The sequence below is a fragment of the Triplophysa dalaica genome, chromosome 17 (genome assembly GCF_015846415.1).
Source record: "Triplophysa dalaica isolate WHDGS20190420 chromosome 17, ASM1584641v1, whole genome shotgun sequence".
NCBI classification, from domain to species: domain Eukaryota; kingdom Metazoa; phylum Chordata; class Actinopteri; order Cypriniformes; family Nemacheilidae; genus Triplophysa; species Triplophysa dalaica.
The window spans coordinates 19,594,127-19,601,544 of record NC_079558.1 but is presented as its reverse complement, the minus strand read 5'-3'; the positions used below and the strand labels follow the sequence as shown (position 1 = coordinate 19,601,544).

Sequence of the window (7,418 nt, the reverse complement as noted above, 5' to 3'; positions counted from 1 at the left end):
TGAATACGATGCCCGAGATTTCGTTTGTGCTTCATTATTTTTCGTTTACACTGCAAAAAGTTACGTTCGGACTTCTGGCACAAACCTCTCGCGTGGGCGGGAGTTAACAGTGCTTGTCGCTACCCGATCCGTCCCGGAAACACAATTTGTTCAGCGCATGCGCGAAAGTGCGTCTACTTCCGGCGAAAATAATTTACGGCAAACACGATTTGTTCCGCGCATGCGTGAGACTCCGTCTACTTCTGTTCGAAACAATTTACGGCAGTAAAGTAAAGTTGTTTCTCCATACCAATTTTTTTTTTAAATAAACTCTGTATAAAAAAAGAGCAATTAACATCAAAAGACATTAAACACATTACAAATTATTATGGTTTGGTGAAACGTACGGAGGGATACACAAAGAATCCTGTAAAGAGTGGAAAGTAGTTTTTCTCTAATAATCTTTATGTTGCTTTTTATTATATTTTTTGATTCCAAGAAAATACAATATGACAAAATATTATATGTCAGGAATGAGAAATTGATTTTTATATATAAAAATACTTCTTTATATATAGAAAAACTATAAAACTTAAAATGAATATGTTTCTCTTAAAACCTTTTTTTTGTTGCAAAATATGTCAAGGTTAATATGTGGCATAAATTGATAACCTAATTAAATAATTTAAATTCTTACCTGGTTACCCTTGACAAGCAGGATTTTTAGAATTCATCCAATTTATTTATACATTTGTTCCTAATTTTCTTTAATCATTCACTAAATCTCAACCTCCCACCCAGCCTCTCTCAGTCACACAATCAAACATCTACTCATCTACTTAAATTGCTGATTGAGGAACAGGGCATTGACCTAATTTTTCTAATATTTTAACAAATGTCTGCATTTAAGAAACACACAGAAAAAGTTATTTATGTATTTATTACATTTATTTACACCATACTTGCCAACCTTGAGACCTCAGAATTAGGGAGATATTCCACAGGGGTGGGGGGGGGGGGGGGGTTGGGGAATGACTGGTGGGATGCGCAGCATGGAGCATTGTCATAGGTTAATGGAGGAAAACTGTCGTATACAGTGTTGGGTGTAATGGATTACTCTCATGTTTTCTGTAATTTAATTACTTTTCCCTTGAAAAAGTAAAGTAATGGATTACTCTCATGTTTTCTGTAATTGAAATACAGTTACTTTTGATGTAATTAAACTAAATACTTTTTGAAATACATGCGTGTGCAATACTGTAATTGACATTAAAAATTCAAAGTCTTACTTTAAAATCTGTGCTTTAATGTATAATTCTAACATTTGTAATACTTTGGTCAGTTAATAATATTATTCTTTAATGAATTAAATAAGCCGTTTCATGTCTATCCTTGAATCACTTAACTAATCAAGGTTGATGTAGGATATAGAAAGTAATTTGTAATGAGTAACTAAATACTTTTTGGACAGTAATCTAATTACACTATTGAATATGTAATGAGTAACTAGTAATTAATTACTTTTTCAGAGTAACTTGTCCAACACTGGTCGTATACTAAAATAAATAAAACCTCAAAAACTAAACAATTTGATTTATCTCAAACAATTTATCAAACAATAAAGTAATGTTTCTTTAATTTGGTAATTTGCGCGCGCGCACACTCTCACTCATTTGACTCTCCCTCTCACGCGCATTTGCTCCTCGTGCAGACTCGTTCTTTCTCGTGCACACTCGCCCCCTCTCGCGCGCATTCACTCCCTCTCGCACGTGTTGTCTTCCTCTCTTTGCATTCGCTTTACTTTTGTCAATTTACGTGCCTCATACGCATCGAGTCGACTGTCGTAAAAACTTAATTACCGGAAGTAGACGCACTTTCGCGCATGCGCGGAACAAATCGTGTTTCCGGGACGGATCGGGTAGCGACAGTGCTTTACTCTCATTGGCTAGTCAGATTTTGATCGACAGGTCCGTGACCTGGAAGTGGAAGAAGTCTTAGTGGCGGCGCGCAACTTTAGAAAGCGATCTGGAGGTGGAGTGTGAAGTTACATGTGATTAGTTACCTTTGTTATTAAACGTAGAATCATGGATTTATTAAAATGTTGCATGAAGCATACAGCCCTTATTTCACTACTGTTTAGAACATGGTTACCGTAGTAAAATCCATGGGTTTGCTAATAATCAATACCCAAAAACAAGTGATTACTTTTATTACAAAAAACTATAAGCTTGCAAGGGAGTAGGTTACCAGTGAGGAAACATACAGAAAGATCATGTTTTTGTCTCGATACATACGAGAATTCAAACTTTACATAATTTAAGTATTTTTGATGCTTTGAAAGCGACGAACATTGCATTATATTATACATTTGTTTCTGACGTTGTGCAATATACTGGATCGAACCAATCGCCATGTTCTTACCACTGAGACACAGGAAATCTTATTAAAGCATAAAAATACTTTTGTGCCAGACCTTATGATTAACATGAAAATATCCCTAACGGAGGACAGCATGAATCGAAGTGAAATTATGTTGGTCATAAAATCAAAACAAACATGTAGATGGTTTCAAACTTGTGACCTCCTTCGGCAGAACACAACATATAATTTGAAGAATGTTGATAACCAGAATACATTGCCCTTATTGTATAATAATAATTAGTATTATTAATATGATTATTATTAGTTTTAGTTGTAATAGTAGCCTTCCATGTAATGGACACCACACATTTCTCAAAATACATATTTTTTGTTCAACAGAAATTAAATGACATGAGGGTCTATATTCCTGCTATACAGAAAACTTTTCAGATTATTTTGGGACATATAAAACATCAGATGAATGACTTCTGTCATATATCCCTAAATTTGGAAAACTTTGCTTTCGCCATAGATGAAGCTCCTCTCTCCAGCAAGTGGGTCAGCATCTCCACATCGTAAGTATGGCTGGATATCCCTAATTGGGCTGTTTTTGTGTTGTCAATAAATCCAAATTGTCCATTTCTACACATGATTTTTTTGAGTGTCTTTAGACTAATAGTTATCCTGTGTTTGACACTTAAAATATAAAGGATCTCTTTATAAGGTAGACTCAAGTCAAAGTAATATTGAATTAAATCAAATCAGTCCATACCATATGATAAGGAATAAACAATCTGCGCTCAACAGTTTTAACACATAAGGGTAAACAGAGAGAGAGAAAGACAGAGTTACTAGACAGTATTCTGTACAATGTATTTAAACACTGGTTCCTTTTATTCATTTACATAATTGACCGCATTTGAGGAAAATAACAGCACTACTTGTTAAGAATGATAAATGAATAGTAGATGTTTCCAAAAATGTAAGGTTATGCAAAAAGACTAGCCGGGCTCCGTACATTTCAATCCAAACTGTAGCAAAAAAAAACGTTTAATAACAAAGGTAACTAATCACAAGTAACTTCACCGTCCACCTCCAGATCGCTTTCTAAAGTTGCGCGCCGCCACTAAGACTTCTTCCACTTCCAGGTCACGGACCTGTCGATCAAAATCTGACTAGCCAATGAGAGTAAAGCACTGTTAACTCCCGCCCACGCGAGAGGTTTGTGCCAGAAGTCCGAACGTAACTTTTTGCAGTGTAAACGAAAAATAATGAAGCGCAAACGAAATCTCGGGCATCGTATTCATAAACAATGATTTTCGAAAAGGATCATTAGAAAACATTTGATGATGAATGCAGTTTGTTTGAAAGTATGTTAAAAGTTTGCAATTGGAGTTCATTTTTTTCGTTTTCAAAGTGTATTTCTTCTTTCGTGTTGTTTATTTTTGTTTGGTTTTTTTTATTTCGTGTTCGTACTTATTGGCACAAAAGGAATCCCATATTAATGAGGGCTCAAATCAAAATCAGTGCTATGACTTTTATAATCAGGTGTATGATGTCCGTTGGGCGGACACAAGATCCTGAAGGAGTGGTTCAACTTCAAAATGATAATTCTGTCATCATTAACTCGTGACCGCAGCAGGCGCTGTTGTCACTGTCGACACTTCTCTACGCAAAGAGCGTAAATTCGGGCGAGGATGCGCTTTGTGCTCGAGCGCAGCTTTTTAATCTTGTGCAATAACGCGCTTTGTTCTCGTGCACGTTACTGTGAGCGGGCTTTTCTGAAAGTCTGTTAAGAGTGCTGAAGTGACGAACACGCCGCTTGAACTGTACAAACAGGTTCATTTAATTCGTGTACTGATTGGATTTGGAATTATTGTGAATGCCATGGTAATTGTTTTATAGCCAACATGTAAGTGTGTGTGTGTGTATGTATAAATATATATATATATATTCACTTTTACACAAATAATAGAACAGCAATCATAATTCTAAACGTTGTCCATTTAAGAAACATGAACATAAATGAGCTTTGTGTTTTACATGCATTATAGGCTATAAAATGTACATAAGAACATATTATAAACTGATATGTTTATAATGTACAGAGTAACCTTGTAGTCCTACAGCAGGTCACCATATATCACGATGCACTTTAACGGGCTAAAATAATCTGTTACCTTCCCCTGTTATACACAGAATATCCTTATTGTTCTTCATATTCACTCTTTTGACATCTAATGCCTTCTGTGTCTTATCCTGAAGTGCATTTAGCTGTGATGAGAACAGTGACTGTGGTACAGCAGGTCACCATATTTCACGATGCACGTAACTTGTAACTTGGACTTTGATTTTAAGTATATTTAATTGTATTTTATTAAACTTTATTTTTCAAAACAGCAAAATAATTATTTAAAAAAATTATATTATGGTGCATTTCAGAAGCATTTGATTATCATGTACCTTAAAATTAGTAAATAAACCTACACAATCACAATAACCACATCAATGAAGCGCAAGTCTTGCACATTACTTTATTACTTTTTTTGCATGTTTGCAAAAGAAAATGGAGTAGAATTTTAAACTGGAGGCACAAACTGGCATGCAGCACAACTGAAGTACTTCCTGGGGTTCACCATTTTAGCACACTGTATGTGGAACCATCGGTCACACACGTCACACTGGACCTGTAGGAACAGAAGTCATAGTAATGCAACAACATTTCTAAGATAAATAACTGAAATACAGTATAGCATACTATCATGACAGATGTATACTTAATACAATTTTTACCCAAGCATTTTCTTTTTTTTTTGGCAGTTGTCCTTCCTTGCCCTGCATCCTTCTCCCCACAATAGTGGCAAAGCTCACTGAGGTCATCTGGTCACCAATAAAACAATACAATTTAGGAATGGGTTTCATCTGTTAATCATTGAAATAATATATGATATTGTGAAAATGACAGAAATAAACAAATAATACCTGTCTCGTTTAGGAGTGTCAACGCCACCTGTCTTCTGTATTTTTCAGCCGCAGAGGGGTCATTTGAAAATTGAAGAGGCTCTCCAGCAAGTATTTTCTCTGCATACTAATAATGAGATAATAATAATAATTATAATAAAACATAATAATATATGAGAAAGTTTAATAAATTCCAAAAAGTTAACACATTCAAAACAACCTTTATTTTCACATGAAATCCCAGATGGCCAATCTGTGATTCATTTTTCAAAATGTATTAAAATATTGATGTCAGAGATTCTGTGAGCTAGCTGTCTAATGTTTAGCCTCGCTTGAGATAAAAAAAATGCTTGGACCCGGAAACGGTATTCCTTATGCCATCACTAAACAACCAAATAACAAATAAGACACAAAGTAAAAACACCTTTTGTTTATTATTCTAAGGACAAATATTCCACAGGAGGAACCATCCTTCTGGAGTGTGTGTGGTTCTGTGTTTGCTGTCCACCTTGAAACTTGGCACCCACGTTTTCTGATGAAGGCCCTGAAAGGTGTAACAACAAACAATATGCCAATGGGTGTGTCTCAATCAGCTCCCTAGTCCCTGAGGTTGTGAAACAGTATATGGTGTACACGGATTCGGACACTATGGACCCCGACTCAGTTCACATTTGGACACTGTTCACTCATTTTCTTGTGACGACACTGAGTGAGCGCGTTCTAACGTGACTTCACAGCTGGTAATTACTAACATAACAAGGGGCAAAACAGACAGCTCTCATTATATAAAACTTTTTGTTACAAATGTGTTTACAAGTTTGGTTCAATGTTAAATTCGACTGTTAAATCAATTACGCAGACACAAATAACCAGAAGATTTTGTTCCCTGCCTGTCTAGCAATGTGTTTATACATTCAACAAAATAAATGCTTTCAAAAGTTCAGTTGCTTTCATTAAGTTTATTGAATTTGTTCGTGCAATTTTGGTTAAAACGAATTCGGTTACACGCGATTTTCGGTAAGGTAACATAGTGAGCATGAATGGTCCCTGACTTTTAACTTGCATTGTGGGAATTTTAAGCGAACGAACGTAATCAGTGCACTGGAAGAATTTTGTGAATGAGACACCCCCTAAAAATGGCAGACTCCCTGATCATTGGACTTACTACGGAACAAAGGAGCTGATTGAGATGCACCCAATACCATATTTCCAGATGTTTTGGTTTGGTTTTTAAACTGAGCACTCCATGCATGGACGTTTACCTTGTTGACTCCAAACACTGCTTAAGTTTACAGGAATCATTTCCCAAGGGATCCAACACAAGGCTCCTTCTCTCAGAAGGAAAAATAACCTGTGGAATTGAGTATTAGTCATATACTGTATGTTTTCACTGCTGTTGGTAATATTGTAGCTCTCCCCAAAGTCAGCTAATTACTGAGCAAAGTAGTTGGTCTTACTGTCAATATCCAGTGACCAGGTTCATGGACAACTCCCAAAATGATGTTATACTTTGTTGGATCACACTACACATGACACATCAAACATAATCATAAAAAATAATCAAATTATTAAATACTATCTTATTAATAACCTTACAAGCAACAGACACCAATCTTAGGCCTACCTTAAGTCTTGAGCTTTTACCTTCCCATATTTTCGTCATTTCAAATGAGTCAAAAGAGTGAATATGGAGAACAATAAGATTATTCTGTGTAAAACAGGGGAAGGTAACAGATTATTTTAGGCCTGTTAAAGTGCATTGTGATATATGGTGACCTGCTGTACCACAGTCACTGTTCTCATCACAGCTAAATGCACTTCAGGATAAGACACAGAAGGCATTAGATGTCAAAAGAGTGAATATGAAGAACAATAAGATTATTCTGTGTAAAACAGGGGAAGGTAACAGATTATTTTAGGCCTGTTAAAGTGCATTGTGAGATATGGTGACCTGCTGTACCACACTCACTGTTCTCATCACAGCTAAATTCTCTTCAGGATAAGACACAGAAGGCATTAGATGTCAAAAGAGTGAATATGAAGAACATTAAGGTTATTCTGTATAAAACAGGGGAAGGTAACGGATTATTTTAGCCCGTTAAAGTGCATCGTGATAT

The 7,418-nt window shown here is 35.7% G+C and overlaps 1 long non-coding RNA gene across 1 annotated transcript; it reads right to left on the bottom strand.

Annotated features, from left to right (window-relative positions):
• Window positions 1-5,147: 5,147 nt before the first annotated feature.
• On the bottom strand, window positions 5,148-5,817 carry LOC130438583 (uncharacterized). The gene is made up of 3 exons (XR_008909351.1): window positions 5,726-5,817; window positions 5,323-5,428; window positions 5,148-5,220 (listed from the first exon to the last, which is right to left on the bottom strand). It is a non-coding gene; the product is annotated as an uncharacterized LOC130438583 (long non-coding RNA).
• Between the last annotated feature and the right edge of the window lie 1,601 nt (window positions 5,818-7,418).